This window comes from Oncorhynchus keta, chromosome 19, assembly GCF_023373465.1.
Source record: "Oncorhynchus keta strain PuntledgeMale-10-30-2019 chromosome 19, Oket_V2, whole genome shotgun sequence".
Classification (NCBI taxonomy): Eukaryota; Metazoa; Chordata; class Actinopteri; order Salmoniformes; family Salmonidae; genus Oncorhynchus; species Oncorhynchus keta.
In genome coordinates this window covers 6,133,946-6,159,318 of record NC_068439.1, presented here as the reverse complement: position 1 = coordinate 6,159,318, position 25,373 = coordinate 6,133,946, and the positions used below count along the sequence as shown (strand labels likewise).

The following is a 25,373-nucleotide window of genomic DNA, read 5'->3' as shown; positions in this document are numbered from 1 at the left end:
GAGGGTGGTTTTAACCTTCCTGAGTCTGAGGTTGGTTTTAAACTTCCTAAGTCTGAGGGTGGTTTTAACCTTCCTAAGTCTGAGGGTGGTTTTAACCTTCCTGAGTCTGAGGGTGGTTTTAACCTTCCTGAGTCTGAGGGTGGTTTTAACCTTCCTAAGTCTGAGGGTGGTTTTAACCTTCCTGAGTCTGAGGGTGGTTTTAACCTTCCTAAGTCTGAGGGTGGTTTTAACCTTCCTAAGTCTGAGGGTGGTTTTAACCTTCCTAAGTCTGAGGGTGGTTTTAACCTTCCTGAGTCTGAGGGTGGTTTTAACCTTCCTGAGTCTGAGGGTGGTTTTAACCTTCCTGAGTCTGAGGGTGGTTTTAACCTTCCTGAGTCTGAGGGTGGTTTTAACCTTCCTAAGTCTGAGGGTGGTTTTAACCTTCCTGAGTCTGAGGGTGGTTTTAACCTTCCTGAGTCTGAGGGTGGTTTTAACCTTCCTGAGTCTGAGGGTGGTTTTAACCTTCCCAAGTCTGAGGGTGGTTTTAACCTTCCTGAGTGTGAGGGTGGTTTTAACCTTCCTAAGTCTGAGGGTGGTTTTAACCTTCCTGAGCTTCCTGAGTCTGAGGGTGGTTTTAACCTTCCTGAGTCTGAGGGTGGTTTTAACCTTCCTGAGTCTGAGGGTGGTTTTAACCTTCCCAAGTCTGAGGGTGGTTTTAACCTTCCTGAGTCTGAGGGTGGTTTTAACCTTCCTGCATCTGAGGGTGGTTTTAACCTTCCTGAGTCTGAGGGTGGTTTTAACCTTCCTGAGTCTGAGGGTGGTTTTAACCTTCCTGAGTCTGAGGGTGGTTTTAACCTTCCTGGGTCTGAGGGTGGTTTTAACCTTCCTGCGTCTGAGGGTGGTTTTAACCTTCCTGAGTCTGAGGGTGGTTTTAACCTTCCTGAGGATGGTTTTAACCTTCCTGAGTCTGAGGGTGGTTTTAACCTTCCCAAGTCTGAGGGTGGTTTTAACCTTCCTGAGTCTGAGGGTGGTTTTAACCTTCCAAAGTATGAGGGTGGTTTTGAACTTCCAACTCGCCACCCAAGACTTTTACTTGGAACATATAGTCAAATTCACTAAATAGGAACAATGGGTACAACTTGAATATGCTCATCACCAGAATCTTTTCACATGTTTATTTTATATAAAGCAAAGAATATTAACAACTTCATAGTTAAGAACATTATAACAATATAGAACACTAGAACAATATAGAACACTAGAATAATATAACAATATAGAACACTATAACAATATAGAACACGAGAACAATATAGAAAACTATAACAATATAGAACACTATAACAATATAGAACACTATAACAGTAAATAACAATAGAACAATATAGAACATTATAACAATAGAACAATATAGAACGCTATAACAATATAGAACAATAGAACAATATTGAACACTATAACAATATAGAACAATATAGAACACTATAACAATACAGAACACTAGAATAATATAAAAATATAGAACACTATAACAATATAGAACACTATAACAATATAGAACACTATAACAATATAGAACACTATAACAGTATAGAACAATAGAACAATATAGAACACTATAACAATATAGAACACTATAACAATATAGAACACTATAACAATATAGAACACTATAACAATATAGAACACTATAACAATATAGAACACTATAACAATATAGAACACTATAACAATATAGAACACTATAACAATATAGAACACTATAACAGTATAGAACAATAGAACAATATAGAACACTATAACAGTATAGAACAATAGAACAATATAGAACACTATAACAGTATAGAACAATAGAACAATATAGATGTAACGTCGTTCTTCGTTTGTCAAAAGAGAGTCGGACCGAAATGCAGCGTAGTAGTTACTCATGTCTTTAATGAAGGAAAAGCGATACATGAAATAACTATTCAAATACAAAAAAAACAAACGGAATGTGAAACCTATTACAGCCTATCTGGTGAAACTACACAAAGACAGGAACAATCACCCACGAAATACAAAGCGAAACCAGGCTACCTAAATACGGTTCCCAATCAGAGACAACGAGAATCACCTGACTCTGATTGAGAACCGCCTCAGGCAGCCAAGCCTATACAACACCCCTACTCAGCCGCAATCCCAATAATACAAAAACCCCAATAGGAAATACAACAACATAAACCCATGTCACACCCTGGCCTGACCAAATAATTAAAGAAAACACAAAATACTAAGACCAAGGCGTGACAATAGAACACTATAACAATATAGAACACAATAACAGTATAGAACAATAGAACAATATAGAACACTATAACAGTATAGAACAATAGAACAATATAGAACACCATAACAGTATAGAACAATAGAACACTATAGAACACTATAACAATATAGAACACTATAACAATGTAGAACACTATAACAATATAGAGCACTAGACCAATATAGAACAATAGAACAATATAGAACACTAACAGTATAGAACAATAGAACAATATAGAACACTATAACAATATAGAACAATATAGAACACTATAACAATATAGAACACTATAACAATATAGAACACTATAACAATATAGAACACTCCAACAATATAGAACACTATAACAATATAGAACACTATAACAATATAGAACACTATAACAATGTAGAACACTATAACAATATAGAACACTATAACAATATAGAACACTCCAACAATATAGAACACTATAACAATATAGAACACTAAAACAATATAGAACACTATAACAATGTAGAACACTATAACAATATAGAACACTATAACAATATAGAACACTATAACAATATAGAACACTCCAACAATATAGAACACTATAACAATATAGAACACTATAACAATATAGAACACTATAACAATGTAGAACACTATAACAATATAGAACACTATAACAATATAGAACACTCCAACAATATAGAACACTATAACAATATAGAACACTATAACAATATAGAACACTATAACAATGTAGAACACTATAACAATATAGAACACTATAACAATATAGAACACTCCAACAATATAGAACACTATAACAATATAGAACACTATAACAATATAGAACACTATAACAATGTAGAACACTATAACAATATAGAACACTATAACAATATAGAACACTATAACAATATAGAACACTATAACAATATAGAACACTATAACAATATAGAACACTATAACAATATAGAACACTATAACAATATAGAACACTACAACAATGACTTGGTCACAGGAAATATATTTATTTCCTTGAAAGTTTTAAAAAGCTAATTTAGACTGACCAAAGTATATATTTGTAGATGTAGATATTTTCAAATAAATGCATCTAAAAGTTACATATCACAAAATGTATATTTGAAATCTTTTGGACATTCGAGCAAACCTTGAAGGAGTCTTATTTGAAAATAATGTTCATATGATAAGATATACAAACCTTGAAGGAGTCTTATTTGAAAATAATGTTTATATGATAAGATATACAAACCTTGAAGGAGTCTTATTTGAAAATAATGTTTATATGATAAGATATACAAACCTTGAAGGAGTCTTATTTGAAAATAATGTTTATATGATAAGATATACAAACCTTGAAGGAGTCTTATTTGAAAATAATGTTTATATGATAAGATATACAAACCTTGCAGAGAGCATTTCCCTCTGGCTCTCTCTTAGAAAAGAATATAAACTATTGGAACCAAGACTTAAAAATAACTCATGTTGGCACAAGATGGAGGGAAAGTTGGAGCGGAAACTAACGACATTACAGTTAACGAAAATGCCCGATTAACCCAGTGTTAAACTAATGTATAGAGTGTATTATACAGGAGACAATATTCACCAATTCTACAGTACAACGGGAGACGCACGTCTTGAGTGTAAAACTAACATTGACTCAATAATCCACGTCCTCTGGGAACTCTATGATGTCATAAAGTTATGGGCGGAGCTAGGAAGCTGTCTGTCAGAAGTATTACAATGTAAACGTGCTTTTAATCTCTATGATGTCATAAAGTTATGGGCGGAGCTAGGAAGCTGTCTGTCAGAAGTATTACAATGTAAACGTGCTTTTAATCTCTATGATGTCATAAAGTTATGGGCGGAGCTAGGAAGCTGTCTGTCAGAAGTATTACAATGTAAACGTGCTTTTAATCTCTATGATGTCATAAAGTTATGGGCGGAGCTAGGAAGCTGTCCGTCAGAAGTATTATAATATAAACGTGCTTTTAATCTCTATGATGTCATAAAGTTATGGGCGGAGCTAGGAAGCTGTCCGTCAGAAGTATTACAATGTAAACGTGCGTTTAATCTCTATGATGTCATAAAGTTATGGGCGGAGCTAGGAAGCTGTCCGTCAGAAGTATTACAATGTAAACGTGCTTTTAATCTCTATGATGTCATAAAGTTATGGGCGGAGCTAGGAAGCTGTCCGTCAGAAGTATTATAATGTAAACGTGCTTTTAATCTCTATGATGTCATAAAGATATGGGCGGAGCTAGGAAGCTGTCTGTCAGAAGTATTACAATGTAAACGTGCTTTTAATCTCTATGATGTCATAAAGTTATGGGCGGAGCTAGGAAGCTGTCTGTCAGAAGTATTACAATGTAAACGTGCTTTTAATCTCTATGATGTCATAAAGTTATGGGCGGAGCTAGGAAGCTGTCCGTCAGAAGTATTACAATGTAAACGTGCTTTTAATCTCTATGATGTCATAAAGTTATGGGCGGAGCTAGGAAGCTGTCCGTCAGAAGTATTATAATGTAAACGTGCTTTTAATCTCTATGATGTCATAAAGTTATGGGCGGAGCTAGGAAGCTGTCTGTCAGAAGTATTACAATGTAAACGTGCTTTTAATCTCTATGATGTCATAAAGTTATGGGCGGAGCTAGGAAGCTGTCTGTAAGAAGTATTACAATGTAAACGTGCTTTTAATCTCTATGATGTCATAAAGTTATGGGCGGAGCTAGGAAGCTGTCTGTAAGCAGTATTACAATGTAAACGTGCTTTTAATCTCTATGATGTCATAAAGATATGGGCGGAGCTAGGAAGCTGTCTGTAAGCAGTATTACAATGTAAACGTGCTTTTAATCTCTATGATGTCATAAAGATATGGGCGGAGCTAGGAAGCTGTCCGTCAGAAGTATTACAATGTAAACGTGCTTTTAATCTCTATGATGTCATAAAGTTATGGGCGGAGCTAGGAAGCTGTCCGTCAGAAGTATTACAATGTAAACGTGCTTTTAATCTCTATGATGTCATAAAGTTATGGGCGGAGCTAGGAAGCTGTCCGTCAGAAGTATTATAATGTAAACGTGCTTTTAATCTCTATGATGTCATAAAGATATGGGCGGAGCAGGAAGCTGTCTGTCAGAAGTATTACAATGTAAACGTGCTTTTAATCTCTATGATGTCATAAAGATATGGGCGGAGCTAGGAAGCTGTCCGTATTACAATGTAAACGTGCTTTTAATCTCTATGATGTCATAAAGTTATGGGCGGAGCTAGGAAGCTGTCCGTCAGAAGTATTATAATATAAACGTGCTTTTAATCTGTCTGTCTGGATATTTCAAGACTTGAGTGTAGTGAGATACACAATGGGCTGGACGATTCTCTCGTCTCTTATCGATTCTATTCTCATCTTGCAATAACGTAAACTTAATAAACATGGAAATCAATCAATACGCCATCATTGAAACAATGGACAAATCTAACGATTTATTATTGAAATATTGAAATAGCGACTGAGAGAAACAAATAGGTACAATTTAAGGCCATGTGGCAAACTATAATGCAGGCACTAGGGGATGGAGGTGTGAGCCTACTGGTTGGGCAGATGAGATGTAGTCGTTGTTTAGGGTTAGGGCACTAGGGGATGGAGGTGTGAGCCTACTGGTTGGGCAGATGAGATGTAGTCGTTGTTTAGGGTTAGGGCACTAGGGGATGGAGGTGTGAGTAGATGAGATGTAGTCGTTGTTTAGGTTAGGGCACTAGGGGATGGAGGTGTGAGGAGATGAGATGTAGTCTTGTTTAGGGTTAGGGCACTAGGGATGGAGGTGAGGAGATGAGATGTAGTCGTTGTTTAGGGTTAGGGCACTAGGGATGGAGGTGTGAGGAGATGAGATGTAGTCGTTGTTTAGGGTTAGGGCACTAGGGGATGGAGGTGTGAGGAGATGAGATGTAGTCGTTGTTTAGGGTTAGGGCACTAGGGATGGAGGTGTGAGGAGATGAGATGTAGTCGTGTTTAGGGTTAGGGCACTAGGGATGGAGGTGTGAGCCTACTGGTTGGGCAGATGAGATGTAGTCATTGTTTAGGTTAGGGCACTAGGGGATGGAGGTGGAGCCTACTGGTTGGGCAGATGAGATGTAGTCGTTGTTTAGGTTAGGGCACTAGGGGGATGGAGGTGTGAGAGATGAGATGTAGTCGTTGTTTAGGTTAGGGCACTAGGGATGGAGGTGAGGAGATGAGATGTAGTCATTGTTTAGGTTAGGCACTAGGGATGGAGGTGTGAGTAGATGAGATGTAGTCGTTGTTTAGGGTTAGGGCACTAGGGGATGGAGGTGTGAGCCTACTGGTTGGGCAGATGAGATGTAGTCGTTGTTTAGGGTTAGGGCACTAGGGATGGAGGTGTGAGCCTACTGGTTGGGCAGATGAGATGTAGTCGTTGTTTAGGGTTAGGGCACTAGGGATGGAGGTGTGAGCCTACTGGTTGGGCAGATGAGATGTAGTCGTTGTTTAGGGTTAGGCACTAGGGATGGAGGTGTGAGCCTACTGGTTGGGCAGATGAGATGTAGTCGTTGTTTAGGTTAGGCACTAGGGATGGAGGTGTGAGCCTACTGGTTGGGCAGATGAGATGTAGTCGTTGTTTAGGTTAGGGCACTAGGGGATGGAGGTGTGAGCCTACTGGTTGGGCAGATGAGATGTAGTCGTTGTTTAGGGTTAGGGCACTAGGGATGGAGGTGTGAGCCTACTGGTTGGGCAGATGAGATGTAGTCGTTGTTTAGGGTTAGGGCACTAGGGATGGAGGTGAGTAGATGAGATGTAGTCGTTGTTTAGGGTTAGGGCACTAGGGGATGGAGGTGTGAGCCTACTGGTTGGGCAGATGAGATGTAGTCGTTGTGTAGGGTTAGGGCACTAGGGGATGGAGGTGTGAGCCTACTGGTTGGGTAGATGAGATGTAGTCGTTGTTTAGGTTAGGGCACTAGGGATGGAGGTGTGAGCCTACTGGTTGGGCAGATGAGATGTAGTCGTTGTTTAGGGTTAGGGCACTAGGGGATGGAGGTGTGAGGAGATGAGATGTAGTCGTTGTTTAGGTTAGGGCACTAGGGGATGGAGGTGTGAGCCTACTGGTTGGGCAGATGAGATGTAGTCGTTGTTTAGGGTTAGGGCACTAGGGGATGGAGGTGTGAGCCTACTGGTTGGGTAGATGAGATGTAGTCGTTGTTTAGGGTTAGGGCACTAGGGATGGAGGTGTGAGCCTACTGGTTGGGCATGAGATGTAGTCGTTGTTTAGGGGTAGGGCACTAGGGGATGGAGGTGTGAGTAGATGAGATGTTGTCGTTGTTTAGGGTTAGGGCACTAGGGGATGGAGGTGTGAGCCTACTGGTTGGGCAGATGAGATGTAGTCATTGTTTAGGGTTAGGCACTAGGGATGGAGGTGTGAGTAGATGAGATGTTGTCGTTGTTTAGGGTTAGGGCACTAGGGGATGGAGGTGGAGCCTACTGGTTGGGCAGATGAGATGTAGTTGTTGTGTAGGGTTAGGGCACTAGGGATGGAGGTCTGAGGCAGATGAGATGTAGTTGTTGTGTAGGGTTAGGGCACTAGGGGATGGAGGTGTGAGTAGATGAGATGTAGTCGTTGTTTAGGTTAGGCACTAGGGGATGGAGGTGTGAGTAGATGAGATGTAGTCGTTGTTTAGGGTTAGGGCACTAGGGATGGAGGTGTGAGTAGATGAGATGTTGTCGTTGTTTAGGGTTAGGGCACTAGGGGATGGAGGTGTGAGCCTACTGGTTGAGATGAGATGTAGTTGTTGTGTAGGGTTAGGGCACTAGGGGATGGAGGTCTGAGTAGATGAGATGTAGTTGTTGTGTAGGGTTAGGGCACTAGGGATGGAGGTGTGAGTAGATGAGATGTAGTCGTTGTTTAGGGTTAGGGCACTAGGGGATGGAGGTGTGAGTAGATGAGATGTAGTCGTTGTTTAGGGTTAGGGCACTAGGGGATGGAGGTGTGAGCCTACTGGTTGGGCAGATGAGATGTAGTCGTTGTTTAGGGTTAGGCACTAGGGGATGGAGGTGTGAGCCTACTGGTTGGGCAGATGAGATGTAGTCGTTGTTTAGGGTTAGGGCACTAGGGGATGGAGGTGTGAGCCTACTGGTTGGGCAGATGAGATGTAGTCGTTGTTTAGGTTAGGGCACTAGGGGATGGAGGTGTGAGCCTACTGGTGGGCAGATGAGATGTAGTCGTTGTTTAGGGTTAGGGCACTAGGGGATGGAGGTGTGAGCCTACTGGTTGGGCAGATGAGATGTAGTCGTTGTTTAGGGTTAGGGCACTAGGGGGATGGAGGTGTGAGTAGATGAGATGTAGTTGTTGTGTAGGGTTAGGGCACTAGGGATGGAGGTGTGAGTAGATGAGATGTAGTCGTTGTTTAGGGTTAGGGCACTAGGGATGGAGGTGTGAGGAGATGAGATGTAGTCATTGTTTAGGGTTAGGGCACTAGGGATGGAGGTGTGAGTAGATGAGATGTAGTCGTTGTTTAGGGTTAGGGCACTAGGGGATGGAGGTCTGAGTAGATGAGATGTAGTCGTTGTGTAGGGTTAGGGCACTAGGGGATGGAGGTCTGAGTAGATGAGATGTAGTCGTTGTTTAGGGTTAGGGCACTAGGGGATGGAGGTGTGAGGAGATGAGATGTAGTCATTGTTTAGGTTAGGGCACTAGGGGATGGAGGTGTGAGCCTACTGGTTGGGCAGATGAGATGTAGTCGTTGTTTAGGGTTAGGGCACTAGGGATGGAGGTGTGAGGAGATGAGATGTAGTCATTGTTTAGGGTTAGGGCACTAGGGGATGGAGGTGTGAGGAGATGAGATGTAGTCATTGTTTAGGGTTAGGCACTAGGGATGGAGGTGTGAGTAGATGAGATGTTGTCGTTGTTTAGGGTTAGGGCACTAGGGGATGGAGGTGTGAGCCTACTGGTTGGGCAGATGAGATGTAGTCGTTGTTTAGGGTTAGGGCACTAGGGGATGGAGGTGTGAGGAGATGAGATGTAGTCATTGTTTAGGGTTAGGGCACTAGGGATGGAGGTGTGAGGAGATGAGATGTAGTCATTGTTTAGGGTTAGGGCACTAGGGGATGGAGGTGTGAGTAGATGATGTTGTCGTTGTTTAGGGTTAGGGCACTAGGGGATGGAGGTGAGCCTACTGGTTGGGCAGATGAGATGTAGTCGTTGTTTAGGGTTAGGGCACTAGGGGATGGAGGTGAGGAGATGAGATGTAGTCATTGTTTAGGGTTAGGCACTAGGGATGGAGGTGTGAGGAGATGAGATGTAGTCATTGTTTAGGGTTAGGGCACTAGGGGATGGAGGTGTGAGTAGATGAGATGTTGTCGTTGTTTAGGGTTAGGGCACTAGGGGATGGAGGTGTGAGTAGATGAGATGTAGTCGTTGTTTAGGGTTAGGGCACTAGGGGATGGAGGTGTGAGTAGATGAGATGTAGTCGTTGTTTAGGGTTAGGGCACTAGGGGATGGAGGTGTGAGGAGATGAGATGTTGTCGTTGTTTAGGGTTAGGCACTAGGGATGGAGGTCTGAGTAGATGAGATGTAGTCGTTGTTTAGGGTTAGGGCACTAGGGATGGAGGTGTGTAGATGAGATGTTGTCGTTGTTTAGGTTAGGGCACTAGGGGATGGAGGTCTGAGTAGATGAGATGTAGTCGTTGTTTAGGGTTAGGGCACTAGGGGATGGAGGTCTGAGTAGATGAGATGTAGTCGTTGTGTAGGGTTAGGGCACTAGGGGATGGAGGTGTGAGTAGATGAGATGTTGTCGTTGTTTAGGGTTAGGCACTAGGGGATGGAGGTGTGAGCCTAAGGTAGATGAGATGTAGTCGTTGTTTAGGGTTAGGGCACTAGGGATGGAGGTGTGAGCCTACTGGTTGGGCAGATGAGATGTAGTCGTTGTTTAGGGTTAGGGCACTAGGGGATGGAGGTGTGATGATGAGATGTAGTCGTTGTTTAGGGTTAGGGCACTAGGGGATGGAGGTGTGAGGAGATGAGATGTAGTCGTTGTTTAGGGTTAGGGCACTAGGGGATGGAGGTGTGAGTAGATGAGATGTAGTCGTTGTTTAGGGTTAGGGCACTAGGGGATGGAGGTGTGAGGAGATGAGATGTAGTCGTTGTGTAGGGTTAGGGCACTAGGGGATGGAGGTGTGAGTAGATGAGATGTAGTCGTTGTTTAGGGTTAGGGCACTAGGGGATGGAGGTGTGAGTAGATGAGATGTAGTCGTTGTTTAGGGTTAGGGCACTAGGGGATGGAGGTGTGAGCCTACTGGTTGGGCAGATGAGATGTAGTCATTGTTTAGGGTTAGGGCACTAGGGATGGAGGTGTGAGCCTACTGGTTGGGCAGATGAGATGTAGTCATTGTTTAGGGTTAGGGCACTAGGGATGGAGGTGTGAGCCTACTGGTTGAGATGTGTAGTCGTTGTTTAGGGTTAGGGCACTAGGGATGGAGGTGTGAGGAGATGAGATGTAGTCGTTGTTTAGGGTTAGGGCACTAGGGGATGGAGGTGTGAGGAGATGAGATGTAGTCATTGTTTAGGGTTAGGGCACTAGGGGATGGAGGTGTGAGTAGATGAGATGTAGTCGTTGTTTAGGGTTAGGGCACTAGGGGATGGAGGTGGCCTACTGGTTGGGCAGATGAGATGTAGTCGTTGTTTAGGGTTAGGGCACTAGGGATGGAGGTGTGAGCCTACTGGTTGGGCAGATGAGATGTAGTCGTTGTTTAGGTTAGGGCACTAGGGGATGGAGGTGTGAGCCTACTGGTTGGGCAGATGAGATGTAGTCGTTGTTTAGGGTTAGGGCACTAGGGGATGGAGGTGTGAGCCTACTGGTTGGGCAGATGAGATGTAGTCGTTGTTTAGGTTAGGGCACTAGGGATGGAGGTGTGAGCCTACTGGTGGGCAGATGAGATGTAGTCGTTGTTTAGGGTTAGGGCACTAGGGGATGGAGGTGTGAGCCTACTGGTTGGGCAGATGAGATGTAGTCGTTGTTTAGGGTTAGGGCACTAGGGGATGGAGGTGTGAGCCTACTGGTTGGGCAGATGAGATGTAGTCGTTGTTTAGGGTTAGGGCACTAGGGGATGGAGGTGTGAGCCTACTGGTTGGGCAGATGAGATGTAGTCGTTGTGTAGGGTTAGGGCACTAGGGGATGGAGGTGTGAGTAGATGAGATGTAGTCGTTGTTTAGGGTTAGGGCACTAGGGATGGAGGTGTGAGCCTACTGGTTGGGCAGATGAGATGTAGTCGTTGTGTAGGGTTAGGGCACTAGGGGATGGAGGTGTGAGACTGGTTGGGTAGATGAGATGTAGTCGTTGTTTAGGGTTAGGGCACTAGGGGATGGAGGTGTGAGCCTACTGGTTGGGCAGATGAGATGTAGTCGTTGTTTAGGGTTAGGGCACTAGGGGATGGAGGTGTGAGGAGATGAGATGTAGTCGTTGTTTAGGGTTAGGGCACTAGGGGATGGAGGTGTGAGCCTAGGTTGGGCAGATGAGATGTAGTCGTTGTTTAGGGTTAGGGCACTAGGGGATGGAGGTGAGCCTACTGGTTGGGTAGATGAGATGTAGTCGTTGTTTAGGTTAGGGCACTAGGGGATGGAGGTGTGAGCCTACTGGTTGGGCAGATGAGATGTAGTCGTTGTTTAGGGTTAGGGCACTAGGGATGGAGGTGTGAGTAGATGAGATGTTGTAGTCGTTGTTTAGGGTTAGGGCACTAGGGGATGGAGGTGAGCCTACTGGTTGAGCAGATGAGATGTAGTCGTTGTTTAGGGTTAGGCACTAGGGATGGAGGTGTGAGTAGATGAGATGTTGTCGTTGTTTAGGGTTAGGGCACTAGGGATGGAGGTGTGAGCCTACTGGATGGGCAGATGAGATGTAGTTGTTGTGTAGGGTTAGGGCACTAGGGATGGAGGTCTGAGTAGATGAGATGTAGTTGTTGTGTAGGGTTAGGGCACTAGGGATGGAGGTGTGAGTAGATGAGATGTAGTCGTTGTTTAGGGTTAGGCACTAGGGATGGAGGTGTGAGTAGATGAGATGTAGTCGTTGTTTAGGGTTAGGCACTAGGGATGGAGGTGTGAGTAGATGAGATGTTGTCGTTGTTTAGGGTTAGGGCACTAGGGGATGGAGGTGTGAGCCTACTGGTTGGGCAGATGAGATGTAGTTGTTGTGTAGGGTTAGGGCACTAGGGGATGGAGGTCTGAGTAGATGAGATGTAGTCGTTGTTTAGGGTTAGGGCACTAGGGGATGGAGGTGTGAGTAGATGAGATGTAGTCGTTGTTTAGGGTTAGGGCACTAGGGGATGGAGGTGTGAGTAGATGAGATGTAGTCGTTGTTTAGGGTTAGGGCACTAGGGGATGGAGGTGTGAGCCTACTGGTTGGGCAGATGAGATGTAGTCGTTGTTTAGGGTTAGGGCACTAGGGGATGGAGGTGTGAGCCTACTGGTTGGGCAGATGAGATGTAGTCGTTGTTTAGGGTTAGGGCACTAGGGGATGGAGGTGTGAGCCTACTGGTTGGGCAGATGAGATGTAGTCGTTGTTTAGGGTTAGGGCACTAGGGGATGGAGGTGTGAGTAGATGAGATGTAGTTGTTGTGTAGGGTTAGGGCACTAGGGGATGGAGGTGTGAGTAGATGAGATGTAGTTGTTGTGTAGGGTTAGGGCACTAGGGGATGGAGGTGGAGGAGATGAGATGTAGTCATTGTTTAGGTTAGGGCACTGGGATGGAGGTGTGAGCAGATGAGATGTAGTCGTTGTTTAGGGTTAGGGCACTAGGGGATGGAGGTCTGAGTAGATGAGATGTAGTCGTTGTGTAGGGTTAGGGCACTAGGGGATGGAGGTCTGAGTAGATGAGATGTAGTCGTTGTTTAGGGTTAGGGCACTAGGGGATGGAGGTGTGAGGAGATGAGATGTAGTCATTGTTTAGGGTTAGGGCACTAGGGGATGGAGGTGTGAGCCTACTGGTGGGCAGATGAGATGTAGTCGTTGTTTAGGTTAGGGCACTAGGGGATGGAGGTGTGAGGAGATGAGATGTAGTCATTGTTTAGGGTTAGGGCACTAGGGATGGAGGTGTGAGAGATGAGATGTAGTCATTGTTTAGGGTTAGGGCACTAGGGATGGAGGTGAGTAGATGAGATGTTGTCGTTGTTTAGGGTTAGGGCACTAGGGGATGGAGGTGTGAGCCTACTGGTTGAGCAGATGAGAGTAGTCGTTGTTTAGGGTTAGGGCACTAGGGATGGAGGTGTGAGAGATGAGATGTAGTCATTGTTTAGGGTTAGGGCACTAGGGATGGAGGTGTGAGGAGATGAGATGTAGTCATTGTTTAGGGTTAGGGCACTAGGGATGGAGGTGTGAGTAGATGAGATGTTGTCGTTGTTTAGGGTTAGGGCACTAGGGGATGGAGGTGTGAGCCTACTGGTTGGGCAGATGAGATGTAGTCGTTGTTTAGGGTTAGGGCACTAGGGATGGAGGTGAGGAGATGAGATGTAGTCATTGTTTAGGGTTAGGGCACTAGGGGATGGAGGTGTGAGAGATGAGATGTAGTCATTGTTTAGGTTAGGGCACTAGGGATGGAGGTGTGAGTAGATGAGATGTTGTCGTTGTTTAGGGTTAGGGCACTAGGGGATGGAGGTGTGAGTAGATGAGATGTAGTCGTTGTTTAGGGTTAGGGCACTAGGGGATGGAGGTGAGTAGATGAGATGTAGTCGTTGTTTAGGGTTAGGCACTAGGGATGGAGGTGTGAGTAGATGAGATGTTGTCGTTGTTTAGGGTTAGCACTAGGGACGGAGGTGAGCCTACTGGTTGAGAGATGAGATGAGTGTAGGGTTAGGGCACTAGGGGATGGAGGTCTGAGTAGATGAGATGTAGTTGTTGTGTAGGGTTAGGGCACTAGGGATGGAGGTGTGAGTAGATGAGATGTAGTCGTTGTTTAGGGTTAGGCACTAGGGGATGGAGGTGTGAGTAGATGAGATGTAGTCGTTGTTTAGGGTTAGGGCACTAGGGGATGGAGGTGTGAGCCTACTGGTTGGGCAGATGAGATGTAGTCGTTGTTTAGGTTAGGCACTAGGGGATGGAGGTGTGAGCCTACTGGTTGGGCAGATGAGATGTAGTCGTTGTTTAGGGTTAGGGCACTAGGGGATGGAGGTGTGAGCCTACTGGTTGGGCAGATGAGATGTAGTCGTTGTTTAGGGTTAGGGCACTAGGGGATGGAGGTGTGAGTAGATGAGATGTAGTTGTTGTGTAGGGTTAGGGCACTAGGGATGGAGGTGGAGTAGATGAGATGTAGTCGTTGTTTAGGTTAGGGCACTAGGGATGGAGGTGTGAGTAGATGAGATGTTGTCGTTGTTTAGGTTAGGGCACTAGGGATGGAGGTGTGAGGAGATGAGATGTAGTCATTGTTTAGGGTTAGGGCACTAGGGGATGGAGGTCTGAGTAGATGAGATGTAGTCGTTGTTTAGGGTTAGGGCACTAGGGGATGGAGGTCTGAGTAGATGAGATGTAGTCGTTGTGTAGGGTTAGGGCACTAGGGGATGGAGGTCTGAGTAGATGAGATGTAGTCGTTGTTTAGGTTAGGGCACTAGGGGATGGAGGTGTGAGGAGATGAGATGTAGTCATTGTTTAGGGTTAGGGCACTAGGGATGGAGGTGTGAGCCTACTGGTTGGGCAGATGAGATGTAGTGCGTTGTTTAGGTTAGGGCACTAGGGATGGAGGTGTGAGGAGATGAGATGTAGCCATTGTTTAGGGTTAGGGCACTAGGGGATGGAGGTGTGAGGAGATGAGATGTAGTCATTGTTTAGGGTTAGGGCACTAGGGATGGAGGTGAGTAGATGAGATGTTGTCGTTGTTTAGGGTTAGGGCACTAGGGATGGAGGTGTGAGCCTACTGGTTGGGCAGATGAGATGTAGTCGTTGTTTAGGGTTAGGGCACTAGGGGATGGAGGTGTGAGAGATGAGATGTAGTCATTGTTTAGGTTAGGGCACTAGGGGATGGAGGTGTGAGGAGATGAGATGTAGTCATTGTTTAGGGTTAGGGCACTAGGGGATGGAGGTGTGAGTAGATGAGATGTTGTCGTTGTTTAGGTTAGGGCACTAGGGATGGAGGTGTGAGCCTACTGGTTGGGCAGATGAGATGTAGTCATTGTTTAGGGTTAGGGCACTAGGGATGGAGGTGTGAGGAGATGAGATGTAGTCATTGTTTAGGGTTAGGCACTAGGGATGGAGGTGTGAGTAGATGAGATGTAGTCGTTGTTTAGGTTAGGGCACTAGGGGATGGAGGTGTGAGTAGATGAGATGTAGTCGTTGTTTAGGGTTAGGGCACTAGGGGATGGAGGTGTGAGTAGATGAGATGTTGTCGTTGTTTAGGGTTAGGCACTAGGGGATGGAGGTGTGAGCCTACTGGTTGGGCAGATGAGATGTAGTTGTTGTGTAGGGTTAGGGCACTAGGGGATGGAGGTCTGAGTAGATGAGATGTAGTTGTTGTGTAGGGTTAGGGCACTAGGGGATGGAGGTGAGTAGATGAGATGTAGTCGTTGTTTAGGGTTAGGGCACTAGGGGATGGAGGTGTGAGTAGATGAGATGTAGTCGTTGTTTAGGTTAGGGCACTAGGGGATGGAGGTGTGAGCCTACTGGTTGGGCAGATGAGATGTAGTCGTTGTTTAGGGTTAGGGCACTAGGGGATGGAGGTGAGCCTACTGGTTGGGCAGATGAGATGTAGTCGTTGTTTAGGGTTAGGGCACTAGGGGATGGAGGTGTGAGCCTACTGGTTGGGCAGATGAGATGTAGTCGTTGTTTAGGGTTAGGGCACTAGGGGATGGAGGTGTGAGTAGATGAGATGTAGTTGTTGTGTAGGGTTAGGGCACTAGGGATGGAGGTGTGAGTAGATGAGATGTAGTCGTTGTTTAGGGTTAGGGCACTAGGGGATGGAGGTGTGAGTAGATGAGATGTTGTCGTTGTTTAGGTTAGGGCACTAGGGGATGGAGGTGTGAGGAGATGAGATGTAGTCATTGTTTAGGTTAGGGCACTAGGGGATGGAGGTGTGAGTAGATGAGATGTAGTCGTTGTTTAGGGTTAGGCACTAGGGGATGGAGGTCTGAGTAGATGAGATGTAGTCGTTGTGTAGGGTTAGGGCACTAGGGGATGGAGGTCTGAGTAGATGAGATGTAGTCGTTGTTTAGGGTTAGGGCACTAGGGGATGGAGGTGTGAGGAGATGAGATGTAGTCATTGTTTAGGGTTAGGCACTAGGGGATGGAGGTGTGAGCCTACTGGTTGGGCAGATGAGATGTAGTCGTTGTTTAGGGTTAGGGCACTAGGGGATGGAGGTGTGAGGAGATGAGATGTAGCCATTGTTTAGGGTTAGGGCACTAGGGATGGAGGTGTGAGGAGATGAGATGTAGTCATTGTTTAGGGTTAGGGCACTAGGGGATGGAGGTGTGAGTAGATGAGATGTTGTCGTTGTTTAGGGTTAGGGCACTAGGGATGGAGGTGTGAGCCTACTGGTTGGGCAGATGAGATGTAGTCGTTGTTTAGGGTTAGGGCACTAGGGATGGAGGTGTGAGGAGATGAGATGTAGTCATTGTTTAGGGTTAGGGCACTAGGGATGGAGGTGTGAGGAGATGAGATGTAGTCATTGTTTAGGTTAGGGCACTAGGGGATGGAGGTGTGAGTAGATGAGATGTTGTCGTTGTTTAGGGTTAGGGCACTAGGGATGGAGGTGTGAGCCTACTGGTTGGGCAGATGAGATGTAGTCGTTGTTTAGGGTTAGGGCACTAGGGATGGAGGTGTGAGGAGATGAGATGTAGTCATTGTTTAGGGTTAGGGCACTAGGGATGGAGGTGTGAGGAGATGAGATGTAGTCATTGTTTAGGGTTAGGCACTAGGGGATGGAGGTGTGAGTAGATGAGATGTTGTCGTTGTTTAGGGTTAGGGCACTAGGGGATGGAGGTGTGAGTAGATGAGATGTAGTCGTTGTTTAGGGTTAGGGCACTAGGGGATGGAGGTGTGAGTAGATGAGATGTAGTCGTTGTTTAGGGTTAGGGCACTAGGGGATGGAGGTGTGAGTAGATGAGATGTTGTCGTTGTTTAGGGTTAGGGCACTAGGGGATGGAGGTCTGAGTAGATGAGATGTAGTCGTTGTTTAGGGTTAGGGCACTAGGGGATGGAGGTGTGAGTAGATGAGATGTTGTCGTTGTTTAGGGTTAGGGCACTAGGGGATGGAGGTCTGAGTAGATGAGATGTAGTCGTTGTTTAGGGTTAGGGCACTAGGGGATGGAGGTCTGAGTAGATGAGATGTAGTCGTTGTGTAGGGTTAGGGCACTAGGGATGGAGGTGTGAGTAGATGAGATGTTGTCGTTGTTTAGGTTAGGGCACTAGGGGATGGAGGTGTGAGCCTACTGGTTGGGCAGATGAGATGTAGTCGTTGTTTAGGGTTAGGGCACTAGGGGATGGAGGTGTGAGCCTACTGGTTGGGCAGATGAGATGTAGTCGTTGTTTAGGGTTAGGGCACTAGGGGATGGAGGTGTGAGTAGATGAGATGTTGTCGTTGTTTAGGGTTAGGGCACTAGGGGATGGAGGTGTGAGCCTACTGGTTGGGCAGATGAGATGTAGTCGTTGTTTAGGGTTAGGGCACTAGGGGATGGAGGTGTGAGTAGATGAGATGTTGTCGTTGTTTAGGGTTAGGGCACTAGGGGATGGAGGTGTGAGCCTACTGGTTGGGCAGATGAGATGTAGTTGTTGTGTAGGGTTAGGGCACTAGGGATGGAGGTCTGAGTAGATGAGATGTAGTTGTTGTGTAGGGTTAGGGCACTAGGGGATGGAGGTGTGAGTAGATGAGATGTAGTCGTTGTTTAGGGTTAGGGCACTAGGGGATGGAGGTGTGAGTAGATGAGATGTAGTCGTTGTTTAGGTTAGGGCACTAGGGGATGGAGGTGTGAGTAGATGAGATGTGTGACAATACAGAGGCGGATGCAAGATGCAAGCAACGATGGTTTAATGACTACAGTTTACAACAGCAACAGGACAGACAGACTGTACTCAGACGGAATCCGACCCAGGGACTAGGCGCATCTTCCAATGATAGCGTGCTGAGAAATCCAGGGAGTGTGTCCGGATGGGTAGGAAGGAGCACAGCAGATAATCCACACAAGGGCGGCGAGAGAAGAGCACAGACACACGACACAACCTCAGGGAAGTAACAACGATCTGACAACAAGAAACACTGGTTACAGAACATATAAAGGGAAGATAAGTGGTTCCAGCTGGAGCAGACAATCAGGCCGAGATTGGGAACCACGCCCACACAAACACGGGAGAGAGAGAGAGAGAGAGAAAGAAAGAGGCAGTGGATTCATGAACCGTGACAATACCCCCTAGGAACGCCTCTTGGCGTTCCCAGGCGAATTTACCTGTCGATTGAAATCATCGATAAGGGAGTGATCCAGAATGTCCCTAGCAGGTACCCAACTTCTCTCCTCCGGGCCGTAACCCTCCCAGTCCACCAGGTACTGGAATCCGCGTCCCCTCCTTCTAGAGTCCAAAATACAATTGACAGAAAAGGTGGGTTCCCCATCAACAAGTCGTGGCGGCGGGGAACCGGGACCGGCGGGTTAATGCGTGCCTGAAACACAGGTTTTATTTTAGACACATGAAAGGTAGGATGAATTCTCCTATACGCCGGAGGAAGCTTGAGCCGGACCGCCACCGGACTAATGATCCTGGTGACTCTGAACGGGCCGATAAATTTGGGGGCAAGTTTGTTCGAAACGGATCGGAGTGGAATGTTCTTAGTAGAAAGCCACACTCTTTGGCCAACGACGTATACCGGAGGCTTCGACCAGTGGCGATCGGCCTTAGCCTTGGTGCGCGCCCCACCCGGAGAAGAGTCTCACGGGCTCTGCTCCATGCGTGACGGCACCTCTGGATGAAAGCGTGAGCGGAAGGAACAGTGACCTCGGACTCCGTACTGGGAAAGATAGGTGGCTGGTAACCTAAACTACACTCAAACGGAGAGAGACCCGTAGCTGCCACTGGCAACGAATTGTGAGCGTACTCAACCATAGAGAGTTGTTGACTCCAGGAAGAGGGATTCTTAGAAACCAAACATCGCAACACTCTCTCCAAATCTTGGTTGGCCCTCTCCGTTTGACCGTTGCTCTGGGGATGAAACCCTGAAGACAGGCTGACACTCGCTCCCAGTAACCTACAAAACTCTTGCCAAAACTTGGACACAAATTGGGGCCCCCTGTCAGAAACTACGTCCATCGGCAGGCCATGTAAGCGAAAGACGTGATCCACGACAGCTACCGCTGTCTCCTTGGCAGATGGTAATTTAGGCAAGGGAATAAAATGAGCCGCCTTCGAGAACCGGTCCACCACGGTCAACACCACCGTCTTGCCCTGGGAGGGCGGGAGGCCGGTAACAAAATCTAGCGCGATGTGGGACCAGGGTCTCGAAGGGACCGACAGCGGTTGGAGTAACCCATCTGGGGGTCGATTAGAAGTCTTCCCAGTGGCACAAACCGAGCAAGCCAAGACAAAACTGTGAATGTCACGAGCCATCAGTGGCCACCAAAAGCGTTGCTTAACCAAAAGCTAGTGCGGCTGACTCCTGGATGACACGCTACGTTGGAGCAATGGCCCCACCGAATAACATCGGACCGACACCCCTCCGGCACAAACAACCGATTAGGCGGGCAACCGGGCGGAGGCGTTACCCCTTCTAAGGCCGTTTTGACCCTCGATTCAACCTCCCATGTGAGTGTGGAAACCACTAGGGTCCCGGGTAGGATGTACTGGAGTGGATGGGCGTTCGGAATGGTCAAAAATGCGAGAAAGGGAATCGGGTTTGACATTCTTGGAACCCGGGCGATACGAGAGAGAGAAGTCAAAACGTCCGAAAAGAGTGCCCACCGCGCCTGTCTGGAGTTGAGTCGCTTAGCGGTTCTGATATATTCCAAATTTTTGTGATCGGTCCAAACTATAAAAGGTACCCCGAACCCTCTAACCAATGGCGCCACTCCTCCAGTGCTAACTTCACTGCCAACAACTCTCTGTTGCCAATGTCGTGAGTTGCGTTCCGCAGGTGATAACCGATGGGAAAGGAACGCACAAGGGTGCATCTTGTCGTCAGAAGAGGAACGTTGGGAAAGTACCGCACCTACCCCCACCTCTGAAGCGTCCACCTCTACTACGAACTGACGCGAGGGATCGGGAGCTATGAGGATGGGAGCCAAACAAAGCGGCTCTTGAGTTTGGCGAATGCAGCCTCGGCTGTATCGGACCACCTGAACGGCACTCTGGGGAGGTTAAGGCTGTAAGAGGAGCGACTATCTGACTAAAGTTGCGAACGAAACGCCGGTAGAGTTGGCGAATCCCAGAAACCTCTGTAGGGCCTTACGGGAATCTGGGCTTGGCCAATCCACCACAGCCTTAACCTTGTCAGGATCCATGCGAATACCTTCAGTCGAGACGATGTAACCTAGGAATGGAACGGATTGTGCATGAAAAATGCATTTCTCCGTCTTGACAAAAAGTCCATTCTCCAACAACCTCTGAAGCACTCGTCTGACGTGCTGAACGTGTTCCTGGAGAGAAGAAGAAAAAATCAGTATGTCATCCAGGTAAACATATATGAACTGATCAATCATATCTCTCAGCACGTCATTGACGAGTGCCTGAAAACCGCTGGGGAGTTGGATAGCCCAAAAGGCATGACCAAATATTCGAAGTGCCCTCTGGGGGTGTTAAACGCGGTCTTCCATTCGTCCCCCCTTATGCGAACCAAATGATATGCATTACGTAAATCCAACTTAGTGAACACGGATGCTCCCTGTAACCTTTCAAAGGCTGAGGACATCAACGGTAAGGGATAGGTATTCTTCACTGTGATGTTATTCAACCCACGGTAATCAACGCAAGGACGCAGAGATCCGTCCTTCTTTCCCACAAAGAAGAACCCCGCCCCGCTGGAGAAGAGGAAGGACGAATGAATCCAGATGCCAGAGAATCAGAGATGTATCTCTCCATAGCCTCCCTCTCAGGAACAGAGAGTGAATATAACTTGCCTTTAGGCGGAGACTCACCTGGCAATAATTCTATTGCACAGTCATAGGGACGATGCGGAGGAAGAGAAGCAGCACGGGACTTACTGAACACCTCCTTCAGGTCGAGGTATTCAACGGGCACGTTAGACAAATCCACTGCCTCCTCTAGAAACACAGAATCAGACACAGACGAACAGGCAGACACTAAACAGGACTCAAGACACTTGTTACTCCACATGGATATAGAGTTAAGACCCCAGTCAACTCTGGGGTTGTGTTAGGTGAGCCAAGGGTGACCGAGAACTAATGGTGCAAGGGGTGAGTCCATGAGTAGAAATGATAGTGTCTCAGTGTGATTGCCAGAAGTGATGAGTGTGATAGGTTCAGTGGTGTGAGAAATGTTGGGGAGTTCTTGACCATTGAGAGCGTTGACGGATATCTTGTGCGTGAGTGAGGTGATAGGGATCTGAGTTTGTGAGCGAGCTTGAAGTCCATGAAATTACCCTCTGCTCCTGAGTCCAGTAAGGCTTGGGTGTCGTGCGTGTGGGGTGGCCCATCTTAGTCTTACCGGGAGGAGAGTAGATGATGAGGTCTTCTCTGTGGTGACACCACCCGATAGTAGCCTCATGTTTACTACCGGGCCTGATCTTTACCGGGCAGGAGTGGATAAAGTGGCCCGCTCTACCACAGTAGAGACAGAGTCCTTGGGATCTCCGCCTCCCTCTCTTCCCGGGAGGGCGAGCTCTCCCAGCTGCATGGGTTCGTGAGCGGAGGCTGAACTGGCCGTGTTCCCGCCGCTGGCATGCCCGCCCTCCGTGTCGTTATATGGTCTGTTAGGGCATGCTCGGCGGCCAATACGACTCAGACGAGCGTCGACCCTCAAGGCTAGTTCCACTAGTCCATTTAAACTCCTGGGAAGGTCCAGAACATAAATCTCCTTCTGGATCCGGTCCTCCAGCCCATGCAGGAACATGTCCCACTGCGCCTCCTCGTTCCACTGACACTCTGCGGCCAGAGTGCGGAATTGGATGGAGTATTCCGATACTGAACGGTCTCCTTGGCGAAGGTCAGCGAGTAGTCTGGCCGCCTCCCCTACCCGCCACGGCCCGATCGAAGACCCTTCTCATCTCCTCGGAGAGTGTCTGGAAAGAGGTGCAGCATGGGTCTGGTTCGCCCACACCGCCGTTCCCAAAGAGCCGCTTTGCCTGATAGCAGTGTGAGTATGAATGCTACCTTAGACTGTTCACGATTGAAGGTCCGTGGCTGCAACGAGAAATGCATGGAACATCTCGTAAGAAAGGCTCTGCAATAGTCAGGATCACCTGAATAACCCTCTGGTGTCGGTAGCCGTGGCTCTAGCTGGGAATCCGGCTCTGGCGGGCGGGTTGAACTGCCGGTGTAGGTGGCGCAGCGGAACCCCTCAGATGTTGTAATTGTTGGATCAGCTGGGATACCTGCGTCGCAAGGGCTTGTACTGCCCGATCTGTGCTGGAGATGTTCTCCTCTTGTTGATCCATTCTCGTGATACTGCGGGAAATGAATTCGGTCAGACTCGTTGAACTCGCTGCATCCATGGTATGGTCAGATCGTTCTGTGACAATACAGAGGCGGATGCAAGATGCAAGCAACGATGGTTTAATGACTACAGTTTACAACAGCAACAGGACAGACAGACTGTACTCAGACGGAATCCGACCCAGGGACTAGGGCGCATCTTCCAATGATAGCGTGCTGAGAAATCCAGGGGAGTGTGTCCGGATGGGTAGGAAGGAGCACAGCAGATAATCCACACAAGGGCGGCGAGAGAAGAGCACAGACACACGACACAACCTCAGGGAAGTAACAACGATCTGACAACAAGAAACACTGGTTACAGAACATATAAAGGGAAGATAAGTGGTTCCAGCTGGAGCAGACAATCAGGCCGAGATTGGGAACCACGCCCACACAAACACGGGAGAGAGAGAGAGAGAGAGAAAGAGAGGCAGTGGATTCATGAACCGTGACAAGATGTTGTCGTTGTTTAGGGTTAGGGCACTATGGGATGGAGGTGTGAGCCTACTGGTTGGGCAGATGAGATGTAGTTGTTGTGTAGGGTTAGGGCACTAGGGGATGGAGGTCTGAGTAGATGAGATGTAGTTGTTGTGTAGGGTTAGGGCACTAGGGGATGGAGGTGAGTAGATGAGATGTAGTCGTTGTTTAGGGTTAGGGCACTAGGGGATGGAGGTCTGAGTAGATGAGATGTAGTCGTTGTTTAGGGTTAGGGCACTAGGGGATGGAGGTGTGAGCCTACTGGTTGGGCAGATGAGATGTAGTCGTTGTTTAGGGTTAGGGCACTAGGGGATGGAGGTGTGAGCCTACTTGTTGGGCAGATGAGATGTAGTCGTTGTTTAGGGTTAGGGCACTAGGGGATGGAGGTGTGTGCCTACTGGTTGGGCAGATGAGATGTAGTCGTTGTTTAGGGTTAGGGCACTAGGGGATGGAGGTGTGAGTAGATGAGATGTAGTCGTTGTGTAGGGTTAGGGCACTAGGGGATGGAGGTGTGAGTAGATGAGATGTAGTCGTTGTTTAGGGTTAGGGCACTAGGGGATGGAGGTGTGAGTAGATGAGATGTAGTCGTTGTTTAGGGTTAGGGCACTAGGGGATGGAGGTGTGAGGAGATGAGATGTAGTCGTTGTTTAGGGTTAGGGCACTAGGGGATGGAGGTGTGAGTAGATGAGATGTAGTCGTTGTTTAGGGTTAGGGCACTAGGGGATGGAGGTCTGAGTAGATGAGATGTAGTCGTTGTGTAGGGTTAGGGCACTAGGGGATGGAGGTGTGAGTAGATGAGATGTAGTCGTTGTTTAGGGTTAGGGCACTAGGGGATGGAGGTGTGAGGAGATGAGATGTAGTCGTTGTTTAGGGTTAGGGCACTAGGGGATGGAGGTGTGAGCCTACTGGTTGGGCAGATGAGATGTAGTCGTTGTTTAGGGTTAGGGCACTAGGGGATGGAGGTCTGAGGAGATGAGATGTAGTCGTTGTTTAGGGTTAGGGCACTAGGGGATGGAGGTGTGAGGAGATGAGATGTAGTCGTTGTTTAGGGTTAGGGCACTAGGGGATGGAGGTGTGAGGAGATGAGATGTAGTCGTTGTTTAGGGTTAGGGCACTAGGGGATGGAGGTGTGAGCCTACTGGTTGGGCAGATGAGATGTAGTCGTTGTTTAGGGTTAGGGCACTAGGGGATGGAGGTGTGAGGAGATGAGATGTAGTCATTGTTTAGGGTTAGGGCACTAGGGGATGGAGGTGTGAGGAGATGAGATGTAGTCGTTGTTTAGGGTTAGGGCACTAGGGGATGGAGGTGTGAGTAGATGAGATGTAGTCGTTGTTTAGGGTTAGGGCACTAGGGGATGGAGGTGTGAGCCTACTGGTTGGGCAGATGAGATGTAGTCGTTGTTTAGGGTTAGGGCACTAGGGGATGGAGGTGTGAGTAGATGAGATGTAGTCGTTGTTTAGGGTTAGGGCACTAGGGGATGGAGGTGTGAGGAGATGAGATGTAGTCATTGTTTAGGGTTAGGGCACTAGGGGATGGAGGTGTGAGTAGATGAGATGTTGTCGTTGTTTAGGGTTAGGGCACTAGGGGATGGAGGTGTGAGTAGATGAGATGTAGTCGTTGTTTAGGGTTAGGGCACTAGGGGATGGAGGTGTGAGTAGATGAGATGTAGTCGTTGTTTAGGTTAGGGCACTAGGGGATGGAGGTGTGAGTAGATGAGATGTTGTCGTTGTTTAGGTTAGGGCACTAGGGATGGAGGTCTGAGTAGATGAGATGTAGTCGTTGTTTAGGGTTAGGGCACTAGGGGATGGAGGTGTGAGTAGATGAGATGTTGTCGTTGTTTAGGGTTAAATGGCACTAGGGGATGGAGGTCTGAGTAGATGAGATGTAGTCGTTGTTTAGGGTTAGGGCACTAGGGGATGGAGGTCTGAGTAGATGAGATGTAGTCGTTGTGTAGGGTTAGGGCACTAGGGGATGGAGGTGTGAGTAGATGAGATGTTGTCGTTGTTTAGGGT

At 47.2% G+C, this 25,373-nt stretch overlaps 2 long non-coding RNA genes and 1 pseudogene across 7 annotated transcripts; 2 read left to right on the top strand and 1 right to left on the bottom strand.

The window, feature by feature from the left end:
• Positions 1-25,373, top strand: part of LOC127909597 (acetylcholinesterase collagenic tail peptide-like) — a 70,429-nt pseudogene that overhangs the window by 33,192 nt on the left and 11,864 nt on the right.
• LOC127909154 (uncharacterized) lies at positions 269-898 on the bottom strand. The gene is made up of 3 exons (XR_008069945.1): positions 754-898; positions 448-501; positions 269-393 (listed from the first exon to the last, which is right to left on the bottom strand). It is a non-coding gene; the product is annotated as an uncharacterized LOC127909154 (long non-coding RNA).
• Positions 10,286-25,039, top strand: LOC127909155 (uncharacterized). Of its 6 annotated transcripts, none has more exons than XR_008069948.1 (3): positions 10,286-10,342; positions 23,557-23,611; positions 24,955-25,039. It is a non-coding gene; the product is annotated as an uncharacterized LOC127909155 (long non-coding RNA). The 6 variants fall into 6 exon arrangements; XR_008069951.1 differs by lacking the exon at positions 24,955-25,039 and adding an exon at positions 23,871-23,955; XR_008069947.1 differs by lacking the exon at positions 10,286-10,342 and adding an exon at positions 10,756-10,812.